The sequence below is a fragment of the Meriones unguiculatus genome, chromosome X, assembly GCF_030254825.1.
Source record: "Meriones unguiculatus strain TT.TT164.6M chromosome X, Bangor_MerUng_6.1, whole genome shotgun sequence".
Classification (NCBI taxonomy): domain Eukaryota; kingdom Metazoa; phylum Chordata; class Mammalia; order Rodentia; family Muridae; genus Meriones; species Meriones unguiculatus.
This window is the reverse complement of record NC_083369.1, coordinates 126807232-126824213: the sequence shown is the minus strand read 5'-3', so window position 1 is coordinate 126824213 and position 16982 is coordinate 126807232.

Genomic DNA, 16982 nt, shown 5'->3' with positions numbered 1-16982 from the left:
ACAGCCTAGAACTCATTGGCACAGGAGACAACTTCCTGAACAGAACTACAACAGCACAGGCTCTAAGAGCAACAATCAATAATTGGGACCTCATGAAGCTGAAAAGCTTCTGTAAAGCAAAGGACACCATCATCAAAACAAAATGAATGCCTACAGATTGGGAAAGAATCTTCACCAACCCTTTATCTGACAGAGGGCTAATATTCAGTATATATAAAGAACTAAAGAAGCTGAAAGGCAACAAACCAAGTAATCCAATTAAAAAACAGGGAACAGAGGTAAACAGAGAATTCTTGATAGAGGATTATCGAATGTCAGAGAAACACTTAAAGAAATGCTCAGCCTCATTAGCCATCAGGGAAATGCAAATCAAAACAACCCTGAGATTTCACCTCACACCCATTAGAATGGCCAAGATGAAAAACTCAAGTGACAAGACATGCTGGAGAGGTTGTGGAGAAAGGAGAACCTTCCTCCATTGCTGGTGGGAATGTAAACTGGTACAACCACTTTGGAAGTCAATCTGGCACTTTCTCAGACAATTAGCAGTAGTGCTACCTCAAGACCCAGCTATACCACTGCTAGCTATATATCCAAAATTTGCTCATGTACACAACAAGGACATTTGCTCAACCATGTTTGTAGCAGCTTTATTTGTAATAGCCAGAACCTGGAAACAACCCAGATGTCCATCAACGGAGGAATGGATACAGAAATTGTGGTGTTTTTACACAATGGGCTACTACTCTGCAATTAAAAATGAGGAAATGATGAAATCTGCAAGCAAATGGTGGAATCTAGAAAAGATCATTCTGAGTGAAGTATCCCAGAAGGAAAAAGACAAACATGGTATATACTCGCTTATATAGACCTACAAGATATGTTAAACATAATGAAGTCTATACACCTAAAGAAGATAAACAAGAAAGCAGACACAGGGTAAGATGATCAATCCTCACTTAGAAAGACAAGTGAGATGTGCATTGGACATATGAAAGGAGTCTACCGCAGAAGGCATATGAAAGACTCTACCTAGCAGCATTTCAAAGCAGATACTAAGACTCATAACCAAATCTTCGGCAGAAGGGTAGTTACTATGACGTGGAAAGGATAGGAGCTCCACAAGGACCAAATATATCTGGGCACAGGGGTTTTTTTCTGAAACTGTTTCTCCAACCAAAGAGCATGTATGGATATAACCTAGAACCTTTGCTTGGACAAAGCTCATGGTAGCTCAATAACCAATTGGTTTCCCATAGTAAGGGGAACAGGGACTATTTCTGACAGGAACTCAATGGCAGGCTCTTTGACCTCCCCACCCCCCAAGAAAAGAGCAGTCCTATAGGCCACAGAGGAGGACTTTGCAGCTAGTCCTGAAGATGCCTGATAAAACAGGGCCAGGCGAAAGGGGAGGAGGTCCTCCCTAATCCTTGGACTTGGAAAGGGGTAGAGAGGAGCTGAGGGAGGGAGGGTGGGATTGGGAGGGAATAAGGGAGCGGGATACAACTGGGATACAGAGTTAATAAAATGTAACTAATAATAATAATAAAATAAAAAAGCAAGCCTCCACAGATACAAGAAGGTCAAAATACTCCCTTGTATCCTATCAGACCACCATGGCCTAAAACTAGACCTCAACAACAGCAGAAATAACAAAAAGCTTACATACACATGGAAACTAAATAACTCTCTACTCAATGACAGCTTGGTCAGGGAAAAAATGAAAAAAGAAATTAGACATTTCCTAAAACTCAATGAAAATGAAAGCAAACTTATGGGAAACAATGAAAGCATTGCTAAGAGGAAAGTTCATAGCACTAAGTGCCTCCAGAAAGAAGTTTGAGACATCTTATACAAGCAACTTAATATCACACCTAAAATCCCTAAGGAAAAAAAGAAGCAGGAATATTCAAGAGGAGTAGACATTTGGAAATAATCAAATTCAGAGCTGGAATCAATGAATTAGAAACAAAGAAAATAATTCAAAGAATCAACGAAGCCAGGAGCTGATTCTTTGAGAAAATCAACATGATAGACAAACCCTTAGCCAAACTAACTAAAAACAGAAAGAAACTATTCAAATCAGCAAAATCAGAAATGAAAAGGGGGAAATAACAAAAGACACTGAGGAAATCCAAACAATCATTAGGTCTTACTACAAAAGCCTATATGCCACAAAATTTGAAAATCTAAAGGGAATGGACAATTTTCTTCATAGATTCAATTTACAAAAATTAAATCAAGATCAGATAGAAAGACTGAATGGTCCTATATCCCCCAAGGAAATAGAAACAGTCATCCACATTATCCCTTTAAAAAAAAAAATCCCAGGGACAGATGGTTTCAGCTCAGAATTCTACCAGATCTTCAGAAAAGAGCTAACTCCAATTTTCTTCAAATTATGCCACAAAATATAAACAGAAGGAACTTTACCAAATTCATTCTATGAAGCCAGTCACCTTGATACCTAAACCGTACAACAACCCAACAATAAAAGAGAACTTCACACCTATCTTTCTTATGAACATTGATGTAAAAATACTCAATAAAATACTTCCAAACAGAATCCAAAAACACATCAAAGATGACATTCACCATGACCAAGTAGGCTTCATCCCAGGCATGCAGGGGTGGTTCAATAAACAAATCCATCAATGTAATCCACTATATAATCAAACTGAAGGAGAAAAACCACATGATCATCTTCTTAGATGCAAAAAAAGCATTCGACAAAATCCAACACCCATTCATGTTTAAAGTCTTTGTGAGATCAGGGATACAATGCACATACCTAAACATAGTAAAGACAATATACAGCAAGCATATAGCCAATTATCAAACTCAATGGAGAGAAACTTAAATCAATTCCACTGAATTCAGGGACAAGGCAAGGCTGCCCACTATCTCCATATCTCTTCAACATAATATTTGCAGTCCTAGCTAGAGCAACAAGACAACTAAAGGATATCAAAGGGATACAACTAGGTAAAGAAGAAGTTATTGTATCAGTATTTGCAGATGATTTTATAGTATACATATGTGACTACAGAAATTCATCCAGAGAACTCCTTCAGCTGATAAACACCTTCAGCAAAGTGGTTGGATACAAAATCAACTAAAAAAATCAGTAGTCTTCCAGTATACAAAAGACAAAAGGGCTGAAATAGAAATTAGGAAAACTACACCCTCCAGAATAGCTACAAATAAAATAAAGTACCTTGGTGTGACTATAACCAAGCAAGTTAAAGACCTGTTTGAAAAAAACTTCAAGTCTCTGAAGAAAGAAATTGAAGAATACATCAGAAGATGGAACGATCTCCCATGTTCATGGATCAGTAAGATTACCATAGTGAAAATGGCCAATCTGCCAAAAGCAATCTACAGATTCAACACAATTCCCATCAAAAAACACAGTTCTTTACAGACTTTGAAAGAACAATTCTCAACTTCATATGGAAAACAAAACAAAACAAACAAACAAACAAAAAAACAGAATTGCTAAAACAATCCCATACAACAGCAGATCATCTGGAGGAATCTCCATCCCAGAATCTGGAGTTATCTTGATTCCAGAACTTAATTTGTACTATAGAGCAATGGTAATAAAAACTGCATGGTACTGGCATTGATCATGGTGGATCAATGAAATCGAATAGAAGAGCCAGAAATAAACCCACATACCTACAGATACTTGATTTTTGACAAAGAAGCCAAAACAACACAATGGAAAAAAAGAAAGCATCTTCAACAAATGGTGCTGATTTAACTGGATGTCTACAGGTAAGAAAATTCAAATAGATCTATATTTATCACCCTACACAAAACTAAAGTACAAGTGGGTCAAAGACCTCAACATAAAACCAGACACACAAAACCTCTTAGAAGAAAATATGGGGAAGCCTTGAACTCATTGGCATAGGAGACAACTTTCTGAACAGAACACCAACAGTACAGGCTTTAAGAGCAACAATCAATAAATGGGATCTCATGAAAGTGAAAAGCTTCTGTAAAGAAAGCACACTGTTGTCAGAACAAAATGACAGTCTACAGACTGGGAAAGGATCTTCACCAACCCTATATCTGACAGAGGGTTAATATCAAGAATATATACAGAACTAAAGAAGTTAAAAAGTAACAAATCATGCAATCTAATTAAAAAATGGGGTACAGAGCTAAACAGAGAATTCTCTGTAGAGGAATATAGAATGGCATAGAAGAGATGCTCAACGTCCTTAGCAATCAGAGAGATGCAAATCAAAACAACCCTGAGATTTCACCTTACACCCATCAGAATGGCCAAGATCAAAAACTCAAGTGACAACACATGCTGGAGAGGATGTGGAGAAAGGGAATCCTCCTCCATTGCTGGTGGAATGTAAACTTGTACAACCACTTTGGAAAGCAATCTGGCGCTTTCTCAGAAAATTAAGAATAGAGCTTCCTCAAGATCCAGCTATACCACTCCTAGGCATATATCCAAAAGATGCTTAAGTACACAGCAAGGGCATTTGCTCAACCATGTTTGTAGCAGTTTCATTTGTAATAGCCAGAACCTGGAAACAACCCAGATGTACCTCAACATAGGAATGGATACAGAAATTGTGGTACTTTTACACAATTAAAAACAAGGTAATCATGAAATTTGCAGGCAAATGGTGGAATCTAGAAAAGATCACTCTGAGTGAGGTATCCCAGAAGGAGTAAGACACATACAAGGTATATACTCACTTATTAGTGGTTACTAGACCTATAAGACAGGATAAACATCCCAAAATCTGTACACCTAAAGAAGATAAACAAGAAAGAGGACCCTGGGTAAGATGATCAACCCTCACTTAGAAAGACAAATGGGATGGACATTGGATGTAGGAGAAAACAAGTAACAGGACAGGAGCCTACCACTGAGGGCCTCTGAAAGTCTCTACCTAGCAGTGTATCAAAGCAGATACTAAGACTCATAACCAAACCTTTGGCAGAGTACATGGAATCATATGAAAGAAGGGGGAGCTAATATGACCTGGAGAGGACAGGAGCTCCACAAGGACCAAACATATCTGGGCACAAGGGTCTTCTGTGAGACCATATCTCCAACCAAGGACTATGTATAGATATAACATAGAACCCCTTCTTGGATGTATCCCATGGTATCTCAGTATCCAAGTGGGTACCCTAATAAGGGGAACAAGGACTATTTCTGACATGAACTCAGTGGCTGGCTCTTTGATACCCCCACCCCACCTGAGGGAGGAGCAGCCCTGCTAGTCCGCAGAAGAGGACTCTGCAGCCAGGCCTGAAGATACCCTATAAGCTAGGGTCAGATGAAAGGGGAAGAGGTCCTCCCCTATCAGTCGACTTGGAAAGGTGTAGGGAAAAGATGAGGGAGAGAGGGTGGGACTGGACGGGAATGAGGGAGCATGATACAGCTGGGATACAAAGTTAATAAACTGTAACTAATATTAAAAAAATAAAATTTTAATTAAAAAACTAAATGAGTAGAGAGCTGCGTAATGCCGTGCCTTAAAGATGGAGCTGGTTTCCGCCTTCCACCTTCCCGATGGTGAGTGCTCTCTGTCACGAACAATTCCACATTTGGCTAAGGCTGAGGATCTGGCTTGCTTCCATGTATGTGGACCTATCTGCATTGCCCACGTGGCACGCCTGGGTTGGCTACCCAGAGGCTATTTAAGCTGTGGGCTGGCTTTCCCCAGGGTCCGAGGATTGTTCAAGGTTCCTGAATAAACTGCATTGAAAAAAATAAAATAAAATAAAATTAAAAAAAATAAAAAAAAAATAAAAAATAAATAAATGAGAACTCATGAAACTAAAAAGCTATTGTAAAGAAAAGACACTATTGCCAGAACAAAACAACAGCCTGCAGACTGGGAAAGGATCTTTACCAACACTATCTATGACAGAGGGCTAATATCTAGAATAAATAAAGGACTCAAGAAGTTTAAAAGCAACAAATCAAGTAATCCAATTGAAAAATGGGGTAAAGAGCTAAACAGAGAGATAGAAAGACCTGGAGGGGACCTGAACTCTACAAGAGCAACAGAACCAAAAAAATCTGAACACAGGGGTCTTTTCTGACACTGAAACTCTAACAAAAACTGTGTATGGAGATAAACCTAGAACCCTTGCTCAGATGTAGCCCATGGCAGCTCAGTCTCCAAGTGGGTTCCCCAGTAAGAGGAATAGGGACTGTCTCTGACATGAACTCAGTGGCTGGCTCTTTGATCACCTCCCTATGATGGGGGACCAGCCTTACAAGGTCATTGATGAAAACAATGCAGCCAACCAGATGAGACCTGATAGGGTAGGGTCAGATGGAAAGGGAGGAGGACCTCCCCTACCAATGGTCTTGGGGAAGGGAATGGGACAAGATGAGTGAGAGATGCTGGCATTGGGACGGGATGAGGGAGGGGGCTACTGCTGGGACACAAAGTGAATAAACTGTAATATATGTATATATATGTATACATAAGAAAATAGAACATAAACAATTACCTTAAGTGAATAAAATGTAATTAATATAAAATATGAATATGAATATAGATAATTTTGCTGAGAAATGATTAAATTAAGACCATTGTGGGAGGAAGACCATTATTGAGAAATTTGAATGGACAGAGTTTCCCAATAGAATCCTGGTTCAGAAAACATCCCCCAAAATCCACGAATCTCTTCCACTGAAATATTGAAAATGCAGAGCAGGACAATGGCTGGCCAAAAGTTAACTTCAATGCAATATCATAGAGCAACTCTCCTTTGCATTGTGGGAATCATTTAACAGACATTACATACAATTTCTCTGGTGCCCCCTACCTGCCCAGGCCTAACACTTAACAATTTGGACTGCCTTCTTTTGCATGGAAGCCATTACATGTTGAACAAATGAACAGAAAGTGACCCATTCTAACCATATTAAGACTCTTCTGAAATGGACATCCTGTCAACTCATCATCATAAGCAGCTTCTTCTGTTACTGATGCTCTGTTTGCAGTATAATATATAAGCCTGTTTTCTTTCTCCTCTTATATAAAGCACAGATTTTTTCACTAACCAGACTGTTCATCACTCTTAGTAAGAACCCATTAGTTCTGTCTCAGCACTTAAAAAAGTGACATATTGTTTTATACTATAATCATGTTGTACAATAGTAAATGACATTTTTATATCATTTAAGAAATATCTTCCTGCTGTCTTCTCAACTACCTCTCCTTCTGGTAATTACCATTTTACTCTCTGCTTATATGAGTTCAACTTTTTTGGTTTCAAGAATGGCAATCATTAGGAACACAAATAGTAACAAATGCAGTCATGGATATGGGGAAGGGAGACATCTTATATACTTTGGTGGGAGTATAAATGAATTATTCAACTTAGGAAACCTACCTGGAGGCTTCTCAAAACCTAGAAATAGAACTACCTTATGACCCAGCTATACCACTCCTGGGCATACTGACAAAATACTATATCCTACTACAAAGATACATGCATCCATATTCATTGCTGCTTTATTAATAACAGCCAGGGAATTGAATTGTGTTGGGTATGCTTAAATATGATATGACTCAAATACCAGGTCAACGCAGATGATAAAATTTTATTGTAATCAAGCCACTACTGATAGATCAGGGTGCAGAACAGACTCGGTAGGTAAACTGTGACTCTGAAGGGACATTGTGCAGCACATTTAAAGAATGAAACTATAAAGGAATGGGGAGTGGGGTGGGCTGTAGCATTGTCCAATCCTATTTTGACATACAGGGTTGAGCAAGAGAGTTTCAATCAATCAGGACAGGAGTTAGTTCTTGGGTCTGGGCCAGCAAGATATAGACGTTGTCCTTGAGATGGCTGGACTCAGACAACAATCTCCTTACAATAGAAGCTGTTCAACTATTGAGAAGTCCCTATCTCCCCCAGGGCCTGGGACCTTGAATTAAGTTCCTCCCTATTATTAAATGGAGTCTGAAAATTTAGAATACTTAGAATAAATTTCTTTTGCTTGTTTACAACATTGATTCAACCGAGATCTTTATCAATTAATGAATGGATAAGGAAAATGTGGCACCTATGTACAGTGAAATATTACTCTTTTCTAAAGAAAAACAAAATTTACAGGTAATTGGATAGAACATGAAAACTTATAATCATGGAGGTTACCTGGGCCTAGAATGGCAAATGCTGCATGTTCTTTTTTATATGTGGAGGATGGCTTTGAATATATGTCTTGTATGTTTAACTTTAAGTAGATATGAAAGCAAGGAAAATAAAAATAAATCATTGGGGCAGGTAGAGTAAAGAAGGAGAGGTGGTAAAATATAGGTAAAATCATAGAGGAAAGAAAGAGAAACAGAGAGACAGACAGAGAGACAGACAAAGAGAGAGAGAATATTGTAGCAGGAGAGGTTTAAACATGAAGGGGCATGGGGAGAAAAGGGAGTAAAGAAAAGTATAACTAAAATGAAGTGTATATAAAAAAGATGCATGGAAACCCATAATTTTGCAAGTAAAAATGCTAACTATAAGGGATAGTAGATATCAGGTGATGTGAAATACTAGGATTGGGGTGGAGATAATCAGGGTTATATGTTTAAGTGGGGATGCGAACAGGAGGATGGGGAAAGAAGATGATAAAGGGTAGGTTAGACAAAGATAAGGATGTATGAAAAATTCTTATTAAAATTCAGTACTTTTTAAAGCTAATCTTTAAAATAATATATTAAAAATAGGGTTTGAATAGAGCTACTCTGCATGGATAGACAATGCTGCTCCCAGAAGATACAGGTTATTAGATGAAATTCTCAGTGTCAGAAATGGGATATCTTTTTATGAATTATTGGCAAGGAGACCCCCAAGGGTACTCAAACAACATAGGCTACTGTCATTGCTCTTGCTTACTCACTGTAATTAAATGTTAAGACCATATTGCTGAAGACACCATTCACTTTATTTCTAGGACTTAGAGAAATCAACCTCAAACTGACCAGGAAACTCCCTGCTGGCTACCTTTCATAAAGCTGAAATGTGCTATACAGGCTACAAGAGGAAAAAAGACACTTGTGGTCTTACCCAGCAGTAAATCCCAAATATTACAATACCAACTTGTGAGATAAGATATGCCCATTGGATAATAGTAGCATAGTAATTACGGGGTAACCAACAATGTTCTAGTTGGATTTGAAGGAAGAATTTCATATATGGTAATATAAACTTAGTCAAAATCCTATGAGTAAGTAGATGATACACCATTGTGTGAGAGAGAGAGAGAGAGAGAGAGAGACCTATTGATTCAGTTTCATCAAATGAACATGTCAAAATATCTTCTAAATATTTATAGATTTGTGCTACTCTCATTCTAAGTCAGATTCCCAACCTCCCAATTCCCCTCTAACTGTAGCCAAAAGTACAGGTGTAGTTGAACAGTCTGAGAAAGATTACATAATCCTACTCAAACAAACATATGAATGAACTTAGGAAATTGATTCAAGGCCTTGACAAGACAATCTTCATTTTGAAAGAAACAGAAAGTAAATTGAAGAAAGTTAAAAAATAAAATACAGAGGAAATTGCAACTTTGGAATTGAAAACAGAAATTCTGGAAATGAAAGGAACAATCAAACAAAAACTATCAGACAGCAGCAACAACAGATGAGAAAATGTAGAAGAATGAGATTAAAGGAGAGATTACAAAGTCCAGATAGTAATATACTCAGATACAGATAAAGACAAAAATTAATGAACATGTCCTAAACTTCCAAGCCTGGGATACATTCAAGAGACCACATGAAAGAATCATGAGGTAGAAAGAAGATCTGGGGTAAAAGAAAAATGAGTAGACAAGTTATTTAATTAAGGTTAAAAATATCTCAAACTTAAAGAAAGAAGTAAACATTCAAACACAAGAGGCACTTTGAACCCAAGTAAATATGATCAGAGAAGTACTTCTCTATGTATCATAGCCAAAATGTAGAAACTACAAAGTCAAGGCACAATACTAATGTGTATGTATAAAGGAAAAACATCAGCTCACATACAAAGGTAGGAATATCACAACAACTTTCAATTTTTCATTAGTAGCTTTAAAAGCCAGGAATGCATGAAATGACATACTTAAAGCCCTGAAAGCAAATAACTGTCAAACAAGACTACTCTAACCATTAAAGTTATCTTTTGAAATTGATGGATATATATATATATATATATATATATATATATATATATATATATATATATTTCAAGAAAAATACAAAATAAGGCAATTTTCTCCAGCCAAGTTAACACTGCAAAGATTCTTAAAGAAATACTATATAAATGGAAGAAGACAGTCTCATTATTTCAGAACACAAGAATATCTTTGAAAATTCTTTGAAAAGAACAGTGGAACAAAGATTTGAGGAAAGATCAGTTCAACTGAACACAGCAAAACAAAGTCCTGTATTAGATGCACTTCTATGGCTGTGATAAAAAACCATAACAAAAGCAGCTTTTTATAGAAGAATTTTTGTAGGTTTATTGTTAAGAGGAATAAAAATCCACCACTGTAGGGAATCATGGCAACAAGTAGCAGGCATTATGGGAAGAGCAGAAAGATGCAACCATAAAGCAGAAAGGACATACTGGAAGGTTTTTATTTCTATAATTTTTCATTAATTTTTTATCTCAAAGCTTCCTCTCCCCTCAGTGATACACTTCCTGCAGCAAAATTGCACTACCCAAATAAACCCCCACAACCATCACTACCAACTCATAACCAAGTGTTTAAATAATTGATCATTCTTCGGTTGAGGGGTATCTGGGTTGTTTCCAGCTTCCAGCTATTACAAATAAAGCTGCGACAAACATGGTTGAGCAAATGTCCTTATTGTATACTTGAGCCTCTTTTGGATATATACCTAAGAGTGGTATAGCTGGATCTTGAGGAAGCGCTATTCCTAGTTGTCTGAGAAAGTGCCAGATTGATTTCCAGAGTGGTTGTACAAGTTTACATTCCCCCCAACAGTGGCGGAGGGTTCACTTGAGTTTTTGATCTTGGCCATTCTGATGAGTGTAAGGTGAAATCTCAGGGTTGTTTTGATTTGCATTTCCCTGATGGCTAATGAGAAATTGTGGTACATCTACACAATGGAATATTACTCAGCAATGAAAAACAAGGAAATCATGAAATTTACAAGTAAATGGTGGGAACTGGAAAGGATCATCCTGAGTGAGCTATCCCAGAAGCAGAAAGACACACATGGTATATACTCACTCGTATAGACATATAGCATAAGATAAACCTACTAAAATCTGTACACCTAAAGAAAATAACCAAGAGGGAGGACTCTGACTAAAATTCTCAATCTCCATCCTGAATGGCAAAGAGCATGGACATCAAAAGAAGAAGAAAACAGGAAACAAGTTAGGAACCTGCCACAGAGGGCCTCTGAAAGGCTCTGCCCTGCAGACTATCAAAGCAGATGATGAGACTTATGGCCAACTGTTGGGCAGAGTACATAGAATCTTATGAAAGAAGTGGGAAATAGTAAGATCTGGAGAGGACAGGAGTTCCACAAATTGAGCAACAGAACAAAAAAATTTGAACACCGGGGTCTTTCCAGAGACTCATACTCCAACCAAGGGTGTTAAAGGAGAGATGGAACATTCTATCCTGCAGTGAAGCTCATTAAAATACGAAGTAATCAACTCAAAATGGCTTCAAGAAGTTCCTGAAACTGAGCAGATTCATGAGGTTCCTCACTTGCTAAGAGTATATAAGCAGTAGAGATTACTGATTACTCTCAGAGTAACTTAGCTGTTGATAATACGCTCAGACCAAGATCCTGAAAGAAGCACAGACCATCCACACAGCCTAGAAGAAACACAGACTGAGCTGCTTGGAAGAGCTTCATAGCAATTGAGCCACAGTGTGTTCCAGGTATATAGCTTTCATGAACTATCATCCATGCTGGGGTGGGCTTTGGAAGTGTAGCTGTGTTTTAATCATTTCTGCTCATGTAAGTAACCCTTCATCCATATTCTTGTTAGCGACACCAGTAAAACTCATTGGTTTACCAAGTCAGACTTTGGTGATATCCATATACTTTGATGACCAGTTTCCTATCTTGGGTGAGTAGGCATTTGTTCTTGTCTCCCCAGTGTCACACAGCACATGTTTACAGCTGTTTCTTCATAATAGCTTGGGAATAGAATCAGCTCAGCTGCCCATCAATTGATAAATGTATAATTAAAATATGGCATATATACACAATGAAATTTTATTCATTTGTAAGTAAAAATAAAATGAAATTTCATGGTAAATGGATAGATCTGAAACATTTTATAACAAGCAAGGTGACCTGGACTTAGAAAGACAAATACTGTGTGTTCTTTCCCATATCTGGAGCCTAGCTTCTAATTGTTAAACATGTGTATTGGTGTGGGAGTGTATGTGGAGGCTAGGAAACTAGAAAGACACTAGTAAGATTGAAGAAAAGAATCTTTAAGGGAGAATGTTCGGGGAAGATAAAATAGCACTCATGAGATTGTTGGGAACAAGCCAAAGAAACTTATTCTAAGTATTACCATTTCCTTTTCAGACTCCATTTAAACACAGTGAGAAATTAAGTTCAAGGTCCCAGGCCATAGGGGACTTACCAATACTAAAAAGCTTCTGTGGTAAGGAGACAGTTGTTTGAGTCCAGCCATTTCAGGGACAACTTGTAAAGAGATAGTTATCTGAGTCCAGACGTCTTAAGGACAACTTCTCCATATTGCTGTCAGGATCAAACTAAGTTCATGTTCTCAGGCCCAGGAACTTACTCCTATCCTGATTAATAGACACTCCCTTGCTCAACCTTTTATGTCGAAATATGATTAGACAATGGTATAGCCCACTCCTCCCCCTCCCTTTATGGTTTCATCCTTTAAATATGCTATAATCCATGACAAACACTACATTTTTTTTTGTTCTCAAACATCAGGTCTGCTTTCCCTTGTAAATCAATAGTCTGTGATACATTCTGTACTTCTCTGTGCAATTCTGTTAGTGTGAATATTTAAATGAGCATGTACTTATTACACTGGCATTTAATATCTCCTAGCATTAACTTCAATTTTTCTCCTCAAATAGATAAGTCAACAAGTATTATTTTGTATAAAATGAATAATAATAATTATTATTAATAGGGCTCTAACTGCAGTGTAAAATCAAATATGCATTTTATATTTTCATATTCATTTTCTTTTGACATTGAGTTAGGTCAATTTACCACACAGGAATGTAAAGTTAAATTCTTATACCATATTCTCTATTACTTAATTTGGGGCCTTTTGTTAAGTAAATACCTATGAGTTTTGATTGTGTGGTCTTTTTGTGATGGATTTTTTTTTTAATTTAGCATTGGACTTGAAGTGTTTATTGCAAATGTTATGAACAGAATCCAATAAAATACCTGAAAATTTCAAAACATATACTGTACAATGTCCCTTCAGGGTCACAGTTCAGCTCCTGAGTGTGTTCTATGGCCCTGATCAGTTAGTAGAGATTTGATTACAATAAGTTTTTGTCATCTGCATTGACCTGGTGTTTGAGTTATGTTGGATTGAAGTGGCCCCCACAACAAGATAAGGAAATAAAAGGGAAATACTAGCGGTAGAAAGGTTCACTGGGAAAAGGAGAGAGAGAGAGAGAGACTTGGGAGTGAGGAAATTACTTCAAGCTAAGCACATATAAAATGCTGTAAGCAAGCCTGTTACTTTGTAAAGTAATAAAAATAACTTCAAATAAAACAACCTTAACCCAAAATCATAAACATTAAAACAAAAAATAAAACATAAAAGAAAAAGAAATAAAAGTATAAGTTACTGCCTCCAAATATTTTTCCTCCATACAGAGTAAAATAGATTTTCCCTATATGTACCGTTTGTTTGGAACTACTTCCATTTTCCCCAATTGAGTTATTTGTCACTAACAGTTAAAGATCTTTGCTTAAAAATCATACGGTCAGATTTTCTAGAAATAGCTCTTCATGCAGATGTTCATCAGCATAGGGATTTTTTTGCTGTTCTGTTTTGCCTCAAGCATCCAGAGAGTTTCTACCATATGCTACCTCAAGCTAAGTAAAAATTCAAGACTCAGCTTAATATATGATTGTAATAACAATTAGATAGATTGGCCTCTTCCACATATTAAAAAATTCTTATAGTCATAGGCAGGGAAGACTCTTTCATAACTTTCTTTATCCTTGAGTTACTTCTGGATTCTATCAAGTCTTTCTAATATCAGAAACATCAATAATTAAGAAAATGTGTGGCTCGGCACTGAAATAAATCTGCATGGCAGCCATCATCTGGAAAGAGGCATAGCAAACTCCATACTTTGTCCAACTCAGGGATGAAATCCATGGGCAAGTAAAAGGCTTCACTTTAGGAACCTTGTGTAGAAAGCAATTGAGAAAGTCAGGCTGGAGTGTATGGAATGGATTAATGTGCAGGTGATGTACTGTGACATCAGCTTGGCTGACAGCAATGAAGTCCACAGCTAGAGAAGAGGCAGTGAAGACAAAAGCAAAAGCTCACTGTGTGTGGTAAAACAAGTTTGATCTTCATGGTTTGGAAATAGAACCAGTAAAAACAATAAGGAAGAAGCAAGAATTCAGGAAAGCTAAGAACTTTCAATTTAGGAAATTATAGCACTATTGCTTGAATTAGGGAATGAAGAAAACGGGCTAGGACTGGAAGGAAACTTTTTGGGTCTTCGAACTTAAGTATTAGCTGCTGCTGTAGGGCTTCTTGATTGGGCTCCATGAATATGATTGCTTAATATGATCAGAATGTGCCCAACTTAACTGTTTCCCAGGTTCTTTATCTCCCCTTTGATGATAATAATCTTCATATATATATATTACTGAAACCCATTTACCTATACAATTTACATTCTGCTAGTCTTCCAGTCTATTGACACTGAAAATATGTCACCAGAGCATTTTCCTTATGGTTCCTGACTCATCTGTAGTGATTTTCAATGTCTTTTATAAGAGCTTGAAAGTAGTTCATTCAATAATCCAGTCTAGATTTTCTAGAGGCCAACACAGACACACACACACACACACACACACACCCCAAAGCATGCCTAAAAGTCTTTGCTTTCTGGTACCCGTAACATATCATTTTTTTTAAACAGCATTTTTACTAATTCTTTGAAAATTTCATTCAACATATTTTGATCATCATACTCAACTCTTCTTTTATTCACCTTCTCTACCCTTACCTCCTTACCTGCCCTACTTTTTGCTTTGTTTCTTTCTTTCTTCTTTTTTTTTATCTTTCTTCTCCTCATCCCCTCATCTTCGTTCTTCTCATACTTCTCCTCCTGATCCCCCTCCTTCTTCTTTGTCCATTGAATCCAGATTGTGTTGCCTGACTTGTTACAGAAGTGGGGCCTACCCTGAAGTATGATTGACTAACCAGGGTTCACACCACTAACAAATATTGACTTTTGCTTTTCTAGATTCTATCAAGTGCCAATAGTTCTTCAGCTAGTGGTGGAATTTAGTGTCCATGATGTCCTCTCAACCCCATGCTGGAGCTCTGCATGGTATGAGCTTGTTCAGGTCTTGTGTATGCTACGAGTATAACTATGAGTTCATAAGTACTTTTGCTTTGTTGTGTCCAGAAAATACTGATTTCCTTGAAGATATCATTCACCTCTGGCTCTTAAAGTCTGTCCTCTCTTCCTTGAAGTTCCTTGAGCATTGTTGGGAGAGTATGATATTTATATCCCATTTAGGGCTAGTACCTCCATAGTCTATCATCATCATCATTATTTTACATACTGACTGCAGTTTTCCCCCTTCTCTTCCCCCAGTTCCTCCCCATACCTTCCATCTGCCCCCAATCCACTTCTCCTCTGCTTCTATTTGGAAAAGGGCGGACCTACCATGGGTATCAAACAAACTTGACATACCAAGTTGCAGTAAGACTAGGCACTTCCCCTTGGCTGGATGAAGCAACACAATATGAGTAAATATGTCCCAAAAGCTGGCAAAAGAATCAGAAACAGCCCCTGCACCCATTGTTTATTTTTCCTATTTATTTATTCATTTATTTATTTATTACAATTTATTTACTTTTTATCCCATCTGTAGCTCCCTCCTTCATACCCTCCCAATCCCATCCTCCCTCCCTCTTCTCCTCCCATGCCCATCCCACAGTTCATTGATAGGGGAGGTCATGAGCCTCACAAGACAACAAAGGTACACAACTGTAATATATATTCAGTCACGTGCAGGTTAGTTGATTCTGTGGGTTTTCTTGTGATGTCCTTGACTGCCTCTGGCTCCTACAATCTTTCCTCCCTCTCTTCAGCAGGATTCCAGAGCTTCACCTAATATTTTGCTGTGGGTCTTTGCATCTGTTCCCATCAGCTGCTGGAGAAAGCCTCTCTAATGACAAGTGGGTTAGGCAACAGTCTATGAGTATAGTATAATATAATTGGGCATTATTTCATTGATTTTTTTTTTTTTTTTTGCCAGTCGTATTTGGTTCTATCTTAGGTCTCTGGATTATCCAACTTCTGGGTCCTGGCTTTGCATGCAGTGTCAGGGGAGGGCTCCCTCTGGTAGCATGGCTCTAAGACTGGAACAGTAATTGGTTGGCCATTTCCACAATTTCTTCACCACCTTTACAACAGCACACCTTGTAGGACAAATTGTAGGTCGAAGGTTTTGTGGCTGGGTGGTGTCCCAGTCCCTTCACTAGAAGTCTTGTTTGGTTACAGGAGATGGCCAGTTCAGGCTCTGTAACCCACCTTCCCAATTCCCATTACAGGAATCTTAGCTAGGGTCATCTTCATAAATCCCTCCAGTTTCCATTATACTAGGTTTTTAGTTCATTGCTGAGATAAGAAAGCGCCAGATTGATTTCCAAAGTTGTACAAGTTTACATTCCACCAGCAATGGAGGATTTCCCTTTCTCCACATCTTCTCCAGCATGTATTG